Source organism: Podarcis gaigeae, assembly GCF_964106915.1.
Source record: "Podarcis gaigeae genome assembly, chromosome: 3".
Taxonomy (NCBI): domain Eukaryota; kingdom Metazoa; phylum Chordata; class Lepidosauria; order Squamata; family Lacertidae; genus Podarcis; species Podarcis gaigeae.
Genome location: NC_139680.1, coordinates 8,150,736 through 8,166,468, shown reverse-complemented (window position 1 = coordinate 8,166,468; position 15,733 = coordinate 8,150,736). Strand labels below are relative to the sequence as shown.

The 15,733-nt window shown below is 45.4% G+C and overlaps 2 long non-coding RNA genes across 3 annotated transcripts; one reads left to right on the top strand and one right to left on the bottom strand.

Annotated features, from left to right (window-relative positions):
- Positions 1 to 1,397: 1,397 nt before the first annotated feature.
- Positions 1,398 to 14,799, bottom strand: LOC310840708. 2 transcript variants are annotated; one of them, XR_014562024.1, is made up of 3 exons: positions 14,418 to 14,759; positions 8,863 to 8,930; positions 1,398 to 4,386 (listed from the first exon to the last, which is right to left on the bottom strand). It is a non-coding gene; the product is annotated as an uncharacterized lncRNA (long non-coding RNA). The 2 variants fall into 2 exon arrangements; XR_014562023.1 differs by lacking the exon at positions 8,863 to 8,930 and having other exon boundaries at positions 4,155 to 4,386; positions 14,418 to 14,799.
- Positions 4,307 to 6,828, top strand: LOC310840693. Its single transcript, XR_014562000.1, has 2 exons — positions 4,307 to 4,438; positions 6,648 to 6,828. It is a non-coding gene; the product is annotated as an uncharacterized lncRNA (long non-coding RNA).
- Positions 14,800 to 15,733: the final 934 nt, after the last annotated feature.

Sequence of the window (15,733 nt, the reverse complement as noted above, 5' to 3'; positions counted from 1 at the left end):
ATGGGCACACCTAAAAAAATCTACAAGTAGGCAGCCAGAGAACTGTGCTTTTTTCCTTCAAAACAGGGTCTGATAATATTGACTATGTGCTTGCAAATATCTTGCATTTCAATGTCTCTGTTCCTGTGTTTATCTCTCGGTGATGAAAAACACGAGTCATTTTCACACACGTAATGCCTAACTGTGTGTTAAATGATGATTTGCAGTGTATACAACAAAAAACAAGAAATAGTAACAATGACCTAATCTGCTGGGAAGGCCATAGATACATATAACTCCATAGTGAATGAAAAAGGTGTGTGTCATTTGCTTAAACCATAACGTGTACACATTTTATGAGTATGAGAAAACAAGGTGATTATCTTGCATCCTTTCACATTTTTGGTTCCTTCCTTAGCAACAGCACCACAGATACCTCCATAGAATGTTTCATATTTCCTCCCTACCAATGATGGGGAAAGGCTAAAGATGTCCCCCCCCCCTTTGTTTTACAGAACTGTTGGTGTGGCTGAAGAGAGACAGTGGTCATTATTGGCCTAGCATATATCAACCCCTGCTTGTAAGTATTTGTAATCTTTAGTCCATTTTAGTTCTCAGTTTTCAGCACCACTCCTCATTTTTTCATCACCACTCCCAGCAATAATTAGCTGTTTGGAGCACAGTGTGGACCTTCCATAATTCTGATGGCACTTAAATACGTTGAACTTTTTAAAACAAAGGATTCTGGTGTATGACAAATGTGACACCAGTGTTCTTGGATTCCATTTTTATCTGTCCCTATTGACTGTGCTAGCTGAGGCTGTTGTTTAGCAACATGTGGAGGGCATCCTATAGGCTACCCTGGCCTATGATGTTCCTATAGAATATTCAACCCAAAGACATGAAAAAGAAAACATTGATAGGAAAAAAGTAAAACTTAGATTTGTGTAGTAAAGGTAAAGGGACCCTTGACCATTAGGTCCAGTTGTGACCGACTCTGGGGTTGCAGCGCTCATCTTGCTTTACTGGCCGTGGGAGCCGGTGTATAGCTTCCATGTGGCCAGCATGACTGAGCCGCTTCTGGCGAACCAGAGCAGCGCACGGAAACACCGTTTACCTTCCCGCCGGAGCGGTACCTCTTTAACTTCTTGCACTTTGACGTGCTTTCAAGCTGCTAGGTTGGCAGGAGCAGGGACCGAGCAACGGGAGCTCACCCAGTTGTGGGGATTCGAACCGCCGGCCTTCTGATCGGCAAGTCCTAGGCTCTGTGGTTTAACCCACAGCACCACCCTTAGGACATTCCTATTTTCACGGGAGAAATGTTGCAGCATATGCAGTTATGTGACCCCCGAGCCCAGGAGATAAGTAACTATACAACCTTTAGAAGACATCTGAAGACAGCCCTGTATAGGGAAGGGTTTTTTTTTTTCAATGTTTAATGCTTTATTATGTTTTTGTATATGTTGGAAACTTCCCAGCGTGGCTGGGGCAACCCAGTCAGAATCATCATAATAATAATGGAATAGGACATTTCTATTTTCATGGGAGAAATGTTGGAGGGTATAAGACAGGTATAGGAGACAGCTAGGGCTCAGTAGGTGCAGGAACAACTTCAGCTGGAATCCAAAGGAATAGGCACATTTTGCATATTTATAAAAAGTGGAACATGGAAGAAAACCATGAGAGAAAACTTAGTCGCGTCCCTTAAGCGGAGCAGTGCTTGTGGCTGCTAGTTTTCTCAGGGCCCAGGGGTGCTGCATTGTAAGGTTCATTGTGACATCTCCCTCTGCTGGCTCATTGGTCGCCAGAGCTCTAGAAGGCCTGGGATCTCCTATGCTTGGATCATTCTGTGCTTGTGAGAGTAGAGAGAGCATGTAAGTAGGATTTCTTTCAACATCAAAATTCTTCGATGATAGAGAATTCATCTTGAGCCCAGAGGTATTAGAGAGCACTAACAGTGAGCCCCATTTCTCTTTTTCTCTATGCTTTTCAGAATTAGAAAAGTGTTTTCCTGATTGGGAAGCAAGAACAGAATTTCACCTATCCCAGAGACCTCCCCCTTGCCCACCCCCTCCCGCTCGGCCTCCCCCTCTGGACCCCTCTTTGAGAGGACAAAAAAGGGAAGACCCTTCAGCATATAGATGTTGATTTCAGAATAGGTCGAGGTTCCAAGATGGCGACGGCTTAGCAAGCAGGCTTCGGAGCTCCGCAGATAACAGGACTGTAATTATCGTTGATTGCTACCAAGGGAAGTAATTTTTCCTTTTTTTACTTCTCTACTTTTAAACCTACCAACCTACTGAGATTCTAACAGCACCTTCTTGTCTATGCTATGAGAAACATCTTGGGCAAGTTCTGTGAAGCATCCACCAGCTGCCTTCTATACTTTGTTCCTGGAACTCCTGGCAGTCTCCACACGGAGAAGCTCTTAAATTGAACAAACTGAGCACTTTCTATTTTTTCTCTCTTTTTTGGTTGGGGAAAGCTGTCATGGTATTCCTGAAGAATGAAGGGGAGGAGCAGTCAGGCAGAGGAAGGGGGGCAGGAAATGGCGGAGGAGGAAAGAAGGGAAAGCCAGGAGGAGAGATAGCTCACAGATGTTGGACCAGAGCCTCAACACCACACTGGAAGTCCTGGCACAGACAGTGAAACAATGTCTGCCAAGGAAAGGAGAGTGTTAAACAGGAGGGGACAGAGACATCACATGAAAATTCCACGCCTTTTCTGTTGGAGAAGGGGCAGGCATAAGGCACTCCCAGAATCTGAGCCGGAGGATTCGGATGCATGATTGTAACTGCTTGTACATATGTAAAATAAAGACTGTATATATGTATCTCTGAGTGAGCAGAGGTATTTCTTGCGGAGAGCATTCACAAGCCATCACAAACCCTCTCCTTGTTTACTCCCCACGGCGACACTATGCCTGCTAGTAAACGCTACAGGGACCCAGAGGATGTAGCTCTCTCACCGGTTCCCAAACAATCTAAAATAGAGGACTTTTTTAAACAAATCTGCTTTTATAGTTCCAACAAAAAGCCGGGTTTCTCCCCTTGAGGATGATTGTGAGTGTGGGGAGAGTATTCAAGGTGAGAGCGTGGAACTGGATCCAGCAATGGGGCAAGTTGATCCTGTGCCGCTAAGAGAGGAAGGAATAACAAGTAGGGAGAGCACCCAATTAACTCTAACTGCAAGAACGGTTGAGCATATCTTCCAACAAATTAGAGGTATTGCCTCTCAAGTAACCCAATTATCCAAAGAGGTCCAGAGTCTATCAGTCTATCAGTTAATAACAAGCAGGCATTAACAGAACACCATAGTACCAAAGTGAATTGGCAACAATAAGAGCAGACCCCTAAGCTCGACATAGAACGTGCAGAGGTTCTTAAAACAAACTCTTCTTCCAACCAAAAAAGATCTGCATGACAATTTGTGGAAGGCCAGATCAAACTCCTAACTGGAAAGGTGCGCAGTATTCCAAACGACATTTATCAGACTTACTTGCCGTTGGACTTACAGATTTCAGAATAATATTAGTCCCTAAGGTCTCTGAACTGTCTGAGGCCTATTTTGAGGATCAGAAAAATAAACATATCACATGTGGCTCTTTGTTTTTCCTGTAGGCTCTGCATACCTCCTCCCTTCCTCATGTGGAGAAAGATGGCAGAAGAGCTCCTTCATTGGAGGAGCTCAAGAAAGGCCCAAACCAACATGAAAGGAATGCCTATTTCCAAGAATATTTTCAGTGTATATAAGAAAGTCTCTCTAACTGCCAGCCTTCTCTTCTTTTCCATTCAGAAGACCTAATCGTAGAAGACCTTGAAGAAGACTGTGAGCAGTGGCTCTTACTCCTAGGTAAGTGCAGTTAGGATTTCACCCTTAGTAAATCAGTTTTCAGCCAGTGGTCATTCATTCTACCCCAGCCTTATTTACTCCCCCCCCCTCTGCGCTATTTTAGCCTTATGGTTATAAACTGGCCATTCATAAATATGGATTGTATAAATGTAAAAAAAGTATGAATAATATACGTCCCTAAGGTTACTTAGGAAAGGTCCCTCTCTGTCTGAGGCCTATTTTGAGGTTCAGAAAAATAAAAATATCCCATATGGCTCTTTGTGTCCCTGTAGGCTCTGCCGACCTGATCTGGAGGAAGATGGTGGGAGGCAGAACACTCAGGACAATATGAAGGTATGTCTATTTCCAAGGATATGTTCAGGGTATATAAGAAAGTACCTAAAACAGTTATAATTGCTAGCCTTCTCTTCTTTCTTTTGGACAAAAGGGAGCACATTGGCCCAACTGCAGCATTCTCTGGGATACAGCATTCATGGTAAGGCAGCCTTCAGAGAAACAGCTTTTCGGTGAGCAGTGCAGGCTGTTGTGAACTTCGCCTTAGAGCGTGGACCCGTCCTGGGGGGGAAAGCATATAAAAACAAAACAAGTCATACAGGGGGACTTACTTGTGAGTTAACCCCCTTTCATTCCATGCTCTTTACTTCAGCGGGCTTTACATGCGCACAGCGGCGTAGCGTGGGTTGTCAGTACCCGGGGCAAGGCAAGTAATTTGCGCCCCCTAACGCGGGGCAAGGCAAGTAATTTGCGCCCCTAACCCCTAACCTGCCGCCGCTGCCAGCTTCTTCTTGCTGCTGCCTGGGCTGGGGTATTTACGGTAAGGTAGCCACGGCGGCGGCGGCGGGTCCGTGTCAGGTGATCTGAGGCGAGTTGCCGCTGGCGCTGCCGCCCAAACGACGCCGCTTGCCCGGAGGAGGTGGAGGGCAGAGAGGCGAGGAAAATGCAACATGGCCCAGCAGCTGCAGCAGCAGCAGCGGTGGCGGCAGGGCTGTGAGGAGGGGCTGCCTGGCACGCCCTCCGCGGCGAGCGCTGAGAGCCGCTGCCTGCCGGACGCCTTCAGCCCAGACGCGCGCACAGCTCGTCGGTTCCGCGAGACATGGGGCTTTGCTACAGCCTGCGCCCGAGGCTCTTTGGCGACTCCGGAGGCGGCGAGCGTGCCCCCCCAGATGTTGCGCCCGGCCCCCCCTGCACCCCCCACGCTACGCCACTGCATGCGCATGCTACACCTTGAAAATACATTCTTTCCCGCAAAGGATTCTGGGCACTGTAGTTTACTCCTCACAGAATCACAATTCCCAGCAACCCTTAACAAACTGCAGTGCCCAGAATTCTTTAAGAATGTGCCTTGGCAGTTGGACTAGATGACCCTTGAGGTCCCTTGCAAGTCTACAAGTCTAAGATTCTGTGAATGCACATATATTGGTGTGTTCACTTTGGCTCTGTTGAGATCAGTTAGTCACAGCTAGCTAAGTCCCATTGATTTATGAAAGTGTGACTAATTTACAGCATAACCCCATATATGTCTACTCAGAAGTAAGCCCTGTTAACTTCAGTGGGGGTTACTCCCAAATAAAGTGGGTACAGGATTGCGGATCCTGCCCCCTAACATAAATCCTGGCTCTCCCCATGAGCAGGAGGTCCGAAGGGTGCGATAGATATTTAGGAGGAAAACTGCATCAGTTCAAACTTATTATTCATTCCCTGAAATGGTCTTCTAACTTCAGTGAGCTTAACTGGACTGCAGCTCAGATAAATGAATGGTTTCCCACAAGCACTGGAGGTAAAGAGACAATGTAGAACTTTAGCCCCAGGACTTTGAGATGTAAACTAAACAGACTGCAGGGCACCTTCTTTCTGGAACCCAGGTTGATAAGAAGCACATGGGGAGACATTGCAAGAAAAAGGAACAGCTACTAACATGGTAGCAACATGAGAAGCTGCCTCCTACTGAGTCAGACCATTGGTCCATGTAGCTCAGTATTGTCTGCACAGGTCGGCAGCCCTTTTCCGTGGTTTTAGGCAAGATTCTAACGTCAGGGGCTGAACCTGTGAGCTTCCGAATGCAAGCAGATGCTGTACTACTGACCTTTCCTTTTTATTATTTGAAATATTTATAGAACCAGGTTCTTGGACCATTTACAAGGATAAAAACACATGAAAAAATACATATAATGAAGCAGATATATATACATACGCGCGCGCGCACACACACACCCTTTCCCCCATCACCAAATAAATTGATCGTATTCCCCTTTTCACAGCAGGTTAAGAGAATGCCCTATTCAAAATCATTTTCTTCCTTTTATTGTTGTTGTTAATTAAATTTTTATGCCACCCTTAATCCGTAGATCTCAGGACGGTTCCTTGATTAGCTGTTCTTCCTTCTGTTAACCCAGTTATATAAAGTTATATAATTTTTTGGCTAGAAGTGAAAGCTGCTAATGAACATCTTTCCCATCCCCAGTTTCCAAATGTGACTGACTTTCATTACAAAAAAAATTCCTTCCAGTAGCACCTTAAAGACCAACTAAGTCAGTTCTTGGTATGAGCTTTCGTGTGCATGCACACTTCTTCAGATACGAAAGAAGTGTGCATGCACACGAAAGCTCATACCAAGAACTGACTTAGTTGGTCTTTAAGGTGCTACTGGAAGGAATTTTTTTTGTTTTGACTATGGCAGACCAACACGGCTACCTATCTGTGACTTTCATTAATCATGTCTACATCCCCTCCCCACCCTGTTCTATACTAATAATTAAATTTAAGTTACATCAGTATGAGCATTTATAAAATGAAGTTGAATAATTTTTTTTTTGCAGGTTCAACTCTGTTTATAGGGAGACTTACAAATCCTACAGAGTAAACTTGTCCTATCCATGCTTCCATATATCTGCATTCCCATAAAATTAAAAAGCATTAATAGGATGTTTTAAGTCTTGTGACTATCAAGGGGAAGTTATGTGAAACTTATGGCTGTAAATAAAAAGGTGCTTTTTGCCATTTCTGTGGTAGTTCTCTTCTGTTATAGGTACCCGAGGTACCACTGTAGTAGAAGTACCAAAGAAGCAAAAGAGACTGTTTTTGTATGCGACAATAGCAGCCAGAATGCTACTTGCCCAGAAGTGGAAAGAAGAGACTGTCCCAACGAAAGAAGAATGGATGACTAAGATGATAGAAATGGCTAAACTGACCATGAAGATCAGGCACCAAGATGAGGGAAAATTCAATCAAGAATGGAGAAAGTTAATTAATGAAAATTTGATTAGATATGTATATATAAAAGAAAAAATGTTATTTTGAAAATTGAAAAATAAAATATTAGAAAAAAAAGAAAACATCTTCAACCAGGCCTTTGGCAGACCAACATCCTATATCCTTTGGAATGGATGATGGGAGGTAGGGGGTTATAGAAGGCTGATCGCCAAAGAATTGATGCTTTTGAATTATGGTGCTGGAGGAGACTCTTGAGAGTCCCATGGACTGCAAGAAGATCAAACCTCTCCATTCTGAAGGAAATCAGCCCTGAGCGCTCACTGGAAGGACAGATCCTGAATCTGAGGCTCCAAGACTTTGGCCACCTCATGAGAAGAGAAGACTCCCTGGAATAGACCCTGATGTTGGGAAAGATGGAGGGCACAAGGAGAAGGGGACGACAGAGGACGAGATGGTTGGACAGTGTTCTCGAAGCTACGAACACGAGTTTGACCAAGGTGCGGGAGGCAGTGGAAGACAGGAGTGCCTGGCATGCTCTGGTCCATGGGGTCACGAAGAGTCGGACATGACTAAACAACTAAACAACAACAACAGGGGGTTATTGTTTTGCTTTTGTTTTTCTTATACATTTTGTGTTTTAATATTGTATTTTTATGCTGTTAACTGTCCAGAGATCTTCTGATGAAGGGCAGAATACTGTACACCTTTAAATCTCTGTGGTGCAATAGTTCAGTGGGTCTGTTAACCAGAAGCCTGGTGGTTCGAGTCCACCCAGGGACAGCTGTGGGCAGGATCCCTGCATTGCAAGGGCTTGGACTAGAGAACCCTGGGAGTCCCTTCCAGCTCAAAAGAACAAGTACGCATGGTTGCTTGCCCACTAGATAGGAAATATCATTGAATTCACAACTTGGCCTTTTTCATGCTCTTCTGCACAGCTTTGATTACAAACCACCAAAACACTTCCTAGTTCTGTGCTGCTTTGGCTTCCAAACGGCATCCTAGCAACGTTATGTTCTGACAATGTTCTACTTCTGCAATCTTTATTCTTGCTTCAGTAGATACATGAATATACTCCTGTGTATCAGCTCTGGCTCTTGCATTATAATTTGATAGCCTGCTTCTTTCGAATGCTAGATAAATATACCCTAATTATATAAAGTTCAAAATTTCCTTCAGCTCGCTTTTGGAGAACAGTACTTTAAACAAAGCCTGATTAATGTAGTCATTTTAAAGCCTTTGTTGCCTGGAAGAAGCTGATTTTGATCAATGATGACAAATGGTGAAGCTGAGAGAGAATCGATTCTGGTTTTTAAACTAATTTTGGTTCTGCTGCATTTATTTTAATATTGAAACAAAAAACGCCTCTTGCTAACAGTAAGTTGAGCTTTTGATTTTAAGTTTACACACCGCCTGAAAAAGGCACTTATGTTAAGGTTTAAGTACTACACAAATTTAAGTTTACTTTCTTCCTATCGATGTTTTCTTTTTCATGTCTTTGGGATGAATATTCTATGCTATAGGAACACCATAGGCCAGGGTAGCCTATAGGATGCCCTCCAGATGTTGCTAAACAACAGCCCCCATCAGCCGCAGCCAGCAATCAATGGACTCAGACATAAAGTGGAGTCCAAGAACACTGGTGTCACATTGGCTATATTTGTCATACACCAGAATACTGTGTTTTTAAAACTTCAGCATATTTAAATGCCATCAGAATTACGGAAGATCCACGCTGTACTGGTAGGAGTGGTGATGAAGAAAAAGTGAGGAGTGGTGCTGAAAACTGAGAATTAAAATGGACTAAGTATTCCAAATACTTACAAGGCAGTGGATTGTATATGCCAGGCCATTACTGACCACTGTCTCTCTTCAGCCACACATGAGCAGTTCTGTAAAAGAAAGGGGGGAAGCATCTTTAGCATCTCCCCATCATTGGTATTTCGAATCCCCGCGGCAGGGTGCGCTCCCGTCGTTCGGTCCCAGTGCCTGCCAACTTAGCAGTTCGAAAGCACCCCCAGGTGCAAGTAGATAAATAGGGACCGCTTACCAGCGGGAAGGTAAACGGCATTCCGTGTGCTGCGCTGGCTCGCCAGATGCAGCTTGTCACACTGGCCACGTGACCCGGAAGTGTTTGCGGACAGCGCTGGCTCCCGGCCTCTAGAGTGAGATGAGCGCACAACCCCAGAGTCTGTTAAGACTGGCCCGCACGGGCAGGGGTACCTTTACCTTTTATCACTGGTAGATCTCATTCAAAAAATGGACACAAGTGCTAACTGAGGATGTATCTAACTGGAAAACTTGCCAGCCATTAAGAATTAACCCCAGGAGCTCAAATGGATCCCATGTCTTCTTATAATGAATATGGAAAATATGAATATGAATCCAACTGGCACCATTTCTGGACATTTCCATAATGATGCACCATTAGGAGGAGTCAGTACTTCTCTTTTGTGTTTTTACAAGAGTTCTCAACTAGTTGTAGATGCAAAACATAAATGCAGCTTTGGTTTGTCCTATGAAGTTCAAAAATATTCTCAGCTAAATAAGTACAAAGTTGAATACTTCTAGGAAATCACTTTCCCCAGAGGCCACGACTTTGCTGTCATCTGTAGTTCTTGCTGTTGTTACTAAGCATCTCTCACTTACACTAAATAGCGATTATAGGGAAGAAATCTGAAACGTTCTATGGAGGTATATGTGGTGTTGTTGCCAAGGAAGATTCAGGTGCAATGCCCATTGCTTTGACTCAAATTACACGTATGTGTATGTACATATGTATGTATGTGTATGTAGATGTATAGACAGTGTGTATATAGTACTTAAAATAAAATGGGCACCATTCACCTAATAAACCATATCAACAAAACCCTTTTCCTTCCCCTGCATGCCTCCCAAAATTGTCTAGGGCAGGATTCCTCAACCTTGGCCCTCCAGATGTTTTTGGCCTACAACTCCCATGATGCCTAGCTAGCAGGACCAGTGGTCAGGGATGATGGGAACTGTTGTCTCAAAACATCTGCAGGGCCGTGGTTGAGGAGGCTAGTCTAGGGTGTGTGGCAGGGGATACTTCCATCTGGCAAGCTAATATGTTTGTAATGGCAGAATGTTAAATATATGTTTCTATCTACAGATACTCCAAATAAAAAATGATTAAGATTTCCAAAGATAAAGATTTCCTTCCTAACTATCCAGGAAAAGTAACCAAGAGTTCAGCACGAAAGCATGACGACATGAATTAGATTGGTCCTGGTTGTTAGATGCTATCCTGCAATGGCTTACCTCTCTATTTTAGGGAATCCACTTTTGGGTTCATTTGTGAAGCAGATTGAATAAGAAGGGCAGCTTCCCAAAAGAAAAGGGAAGAATAAAAAAGGGAAGAGGCAGGGAGAGAGGAGTTGGAAACTATAGCTGATCAGACAGTGGAACAAATATGAAGGAGAAAAAGCTCAGCTCACAGCTGACTTAATCCTGCAGGGAGGCAGTTCTGTGCATCTCCTGCTAAAGGCTTTAATTCAGACTGAAAGTGGCTCTTGGGATTTCACTTCACTGTGTACCAGAGAGATTCCCAGCAATGCTTCAAAAGTGACACTTGAAATGACAATCTAGAATGGTGTGGTGCTCCCAGGTATCTTGCCGTGTGCTAAACGAGCTGGAAGTGGGTGTGCGCAAGAGGTGCCTTTTCTCTCTCTTGTGGCTGCTGCATGAAGAGAACAGGACCTTGCTTCTGGGTTCAGGAACGACAGAATTGTCATGATGAGGTCCTTCTTTGAGGGATAGGGTAGCTGAGAGGCACTGCCATTATGACTGTGCTTCTGCTTTCGTGCTGAACTCTTGCTTGCTTTTCCTGGATAGTTAGGAAAGAAATTTTCAACTTTGGAAATCTTAAATCATAGTGGGAAGGAAGGATTGATATGCCAGGCAGGATCAAAACTCCTGACTCTCAATAGGGAATCACTTTTACCAGTTTCAGAAGGTCATACTGAGTTCATACTGCGCAGCCTGACCCCCCTCCTCTGGCAATCTGCACAGAATTTTGCTTATTGGTTGCCATCAATTTGATTTTAATTAATTTTTATAATGAAATGTTTTTAGAACCGTTGGATTATTTTGATTGTTGTTAGCCACCCTGAGCCCAGCTTCAGCTGGGGAGGGCGGGATATAAATAAAATTTATTATTATTATTATTATTCTTAAAGAGACATACATTGGTACTTCGGGTTACATACGCTTCAGGTTACATATGCTTCAGATTACACACTCCGCTAACCCAGAAATAGCGCTTCAGGTTAAGAACTTTACTTCAGGATAAAAACAGAAATTGGGCTCTGGCGGCGCAGCGGCAGCAGGAGGCCGCATTAGCTAAAGTGGTGCTTCAGGTTTCAGGTTAAGAACAGACCTCCAGAACGAATTAAGTACTTAAAATGAGGTACCACTGTACATCAGAAGAACCTTAGAGTTGTATCCAGAACAGACTTCCTCTCATGCAAAGTTACTGCTTCCAATTGACTAGGAAACTCAGAGGAAACTCAAAGCAAACATTTGTGGGAAAATGGGATGGTTATAGAAGACATGTTAAAAAAAATACAATAATAGTTTTGACTTCGGGCTAGCATTCGAGTGATAAAAGAACTAAAAGGAGGTGGACAACAATTAAGGGTTTTTTATGTTTTCAGAATGTATTGGAAAATTTATATAGAAAGGTTTATTGTTTTGTGTACATTTGATTGTAAGATAAAATATATGCAAAGGGCCTTGACAGGAAGTCCAAGTTGAAGAAAAGATTTTGGAAGATAAAAGGGGGGAAATATTTACTTTCATTATTATCATTTTGTGTGCAGATGTGGGTGTCTGCAGATATGTGTGTTTTTGTATGGAATGTTTGGGAGGAAATAAGACGGTAAACAACAAATATCAAACTAAATATTGATGTATGTAATTTTTATTTCTTAATTATATTTAGTGGTAGTATGGTTGTATTGTTTTTTGTAACATAAAATCATTCAATAAAAATTATTTTAAAAAACAACAACTGCTTACTTTCTCTGTAGTTCCCATGAGCATCTAAAAAGCATAACACATGCATGCAACAAATGTGTACCGTATTTTTCGCTCTATAAGACGCACCGGATCACAAGACGCACCTAGTTTTTGGAGGAGGAAAACAAGAAAAAAAATATTCTGAATCTCGGAAGCCAGAACAGCAAGAGGTATCGCTACGCAGTGAAAGCAGCAATCCCTCTTGCTGTTCTGGCTTCTGGGATAGCTGCGCAGCCTGCATTCGCTCCATAAGACGCACAAACATTTCCCCTTACCTTTTAGGAGGGGTAAAGTGAGTCTTATAGAGCAAAAAATACGGTACTTACAATCAGAGAACTGTAGAGTTGGAAGGCACTGTGTCAGGAAGATTTTGCCCTGTCACGTGGCAGGGCAGAATCTCAAACAATGATAGCCTCTCCCAAGCCCCCATTCCCAGCACTTTCACACTCCTCTTTCAGCAAACACTCACCTATTTGTATAGGTTGGATTACATTTTTTTTTAATTGAGATTACTGGGTAAAACACAGTATGAAAAAGTTAAAAATGACACACCAAGAGATCAATTTTTTCAGGGCAATTTTTATTTAACTCATTAAGCAGGTGAACACACACACTTTGAATGACAGGTGTGTAGGAAAATAAATTAGGGACGCGGGGCGGCGCTGTGGGTTAAACCACAGAGCCTAGGACTTGCCGATCAGAAGCGACGGGGTGAGCTCCTGTTGCTCGGTCCCTGCTCCTGCCAACCTAGCAGTTCGAAAGGACGTCAAAGTGCAAGTAGATAAATAGGTACTGTTCCGGCGGGAAGGTAAACGGCATTTCCGTGCGCTGCTCTGGTTCACCAGAAGCGGCTTAATCATGCTAGCCACATGACCCAGAAGCTGTACGCCGGCTCCCTCGGCCAATACAGCGAGATGAGCGCCGCAACCCCAGAGTCGGCCAGGACTGGACCTAATGGTTAGGGGTCCCTTTACCTTTAGGAAAATAAATTAGAGCCCAGTACAACTTCAAGATGCAGAGAAAATATACCAAACGATATTGGGAAGGAAGGATTGATATCCCAGGCAGGATCAAAGCTCCTGATTCTCAGTAGGGAATCACTTTTGCCAGTTTCAGAAGGTCATACTGTGTTCTTAAAAAGACATATAGTGGTACCTCTGGTTATGTACTTAATTCGTTCCGGAGGTCCGTTCTTAACCTGAAACTGTTCTTAACCTGAAGCACCACTTTAGCTAATGGGGCCTCCTGCTGCCACCGTGCGATTTCTGTTCTCATCCTGTAGCAAAGTTCTTAACCCGAGGTACTATTTCTGGGTTAGGGGAGTCTGTAACCTGAAGCGTATGTAACCCGAGGTACCACTGTACATCAGAAGAACCTGAAGAGTTGTACCCAGAACAGACTTCCCCTTGTGCAAAGTTACTGCTTCTTTCCCCAGTAGTCAGTGGTGTAGTGTGGGGGGTGCAGGGGGGGCTGGCCGCACCGGGCGCAACATCGGGGGGGGGGGCGCGCTCGCCGCCTCCAGAGTCGCCGAAGAGCCTCGGGCGCAGGCTGTAGCAGAACCCCATGTCTCGTGGAACCGACGAGCTGTGCCCGCGTCCGGGCTGAAGGCGTCCGGCAGGCAGCGGCTCTCAGCGCTCGCCACGGAGGGCGCGCCACGCAGCCCCTCCTCACAGCCCCGCTGCCACAGCTGCTGCAGCTGCTGGGCCATGTTGCATTTTCCTCGCCTAGTCTGCCCTTCTCCTCCTCCAGGCAAGCGGCATCGTTTGGGCGGCAGCGCCAGCGGCAACTCGCCTCAGATCACCTGACACGGACCCGCTGCCGCCGCCGTGGCTACCTTACCGTAAATACCCCAGCCCAGGCAGCAGCAAGAAGAAGCTGGCAGCGGCGGCAGGTTAGGGGGCGCAAATTACTTGCCTTGCTGACAACCCACGTACGCCGCTGCCAGTAGTTCCCATGAACCTCAAAATCTGCTGCTGCAACGAAGGCACCGAAGCAGCGCTGAAGGATGGGGAAGAATCCAGCCGTTGGTGGGGGCTGTTACAACAGCCGGGGGGGGGGCGCAGCAGAAGAGACCCGACCCCTCTGGCTGGGGGGGGGAGAGCCCAAGGGGGCCCAAAGCCAACATCTTGAGTGTTTTGCCCATGGTCTCTCGGGGGGGGGGGGCGATGCTGATCCCAGATGTCCTGGCCAAGGGAGATCTCTCCCCCTCCCCCGGCCGAGGAGGCGCCCCTGGAACGGGCTGCCTCATGAAGCGCCACCTCCGCCTCGGACAGCGTCTCCGTCCCTGCCCGGCCCCTCCGTCCCTCTCGCCCGGCCTGCGCCCCGTCCCTCCGGCTCACCTTCCTCCGGGGACGAGGGAAGAAGCGCCGCCGCCGCCGGGGGGGGGGGGGGACCAAGAGGCTCAGAGAGCCGAGACCGAATCCTCCCACAGCCGGCCCGGCCCGACCACGCATGCGCGCGGAGACGGAGGAGGCAGGGCTCAGCGAGGAAGGGCGGGCCCAGAGGGGGCGGGGCTAATTGCTTTCCAACGCCACCAGCGGCTCCCGAGCGCCTCTCGGAAGCACATCGGGAGGCCGTTTCTCCCGCTTAAAGAATTCCGGGCGCTGCTGGGAATGGTAGTTCTGCGAAGGTAAACTACAATTCCCAGAATTCTTTGAGGCAAAGAGTGTGCTCCCAATGTGCTTTAAGAATACAGTGTTTGTGCAGCGTATTCACACAGTTCCCTTCTCGCACAGCTCCTTGACTGTCCTAAAAAAAATTATCCCCCTAACTAGACTTTTCTCCTTCTGGCCTGAAAAGTCGGATTAAAACCCTTGGGCAGCAGGGATGGAAACATATAAAAGCATTTTTTGAAAAGAAAATTCGCCCTAATTCTATTCAAGCAATCAGAGCGAAGCAGGCTTTTGATGTGAACATCACTGTATATCATCATAGTGCCATGCAGAAAGCGACTGTCAACCTGCCCTGATTTATTGACATCCCTGCCCCCCACGTTTCCTCACCATTCTTTTAAAAAAATAAAAATTACTAATTTTTCTTTTTCATTCATTACATACATCTCATATTCATAACGTTTACCATGCACTCCTTCCTCACTCCCCTCCTAGGCTTCCCCCAACTTCCGCTTCTGGTTTGATTCTTCTTTCACCCGCTTTGCTACCTCCTAAAAGAAAAAAACTACTAATAACATATTTATACAATAACATCAAACCTAAAAACAAAAATAACACTGAATACACCATATTACTTCTCTACCTTCCACACATTTTCTATTACTCACCATTCTTAACCTGCATGTGGAAGTTTCTGATCAGAAGTGGAATTGTGCAGTTGTATAGAGTGAGAGCTGGACCATAAGGAAGGCTGATTGCCAAAGAATTGATGCTTTTGAATTATGGTGCTGGAGGAGACTCTTGAGAGTCCCATGGACTGGAAGAAGATCAAACCTCTCCATTCTTAAGGAAATCAGCCCGGAGTGCTCACTGGAAGGACAGATCGTGAAGCTGAGGCTCCAATACTTTGGCCCCCTCATGAGAAGAGAAGACTCCCTGGAAAAGACCCAGATGTTGGGAAAGATGGAGGGCACAAGGAGAAGGGGACGACAGAGGACGAGATGGTTGGACAGTGTTCTCAAAGCTACAAACATGAGTCTGAC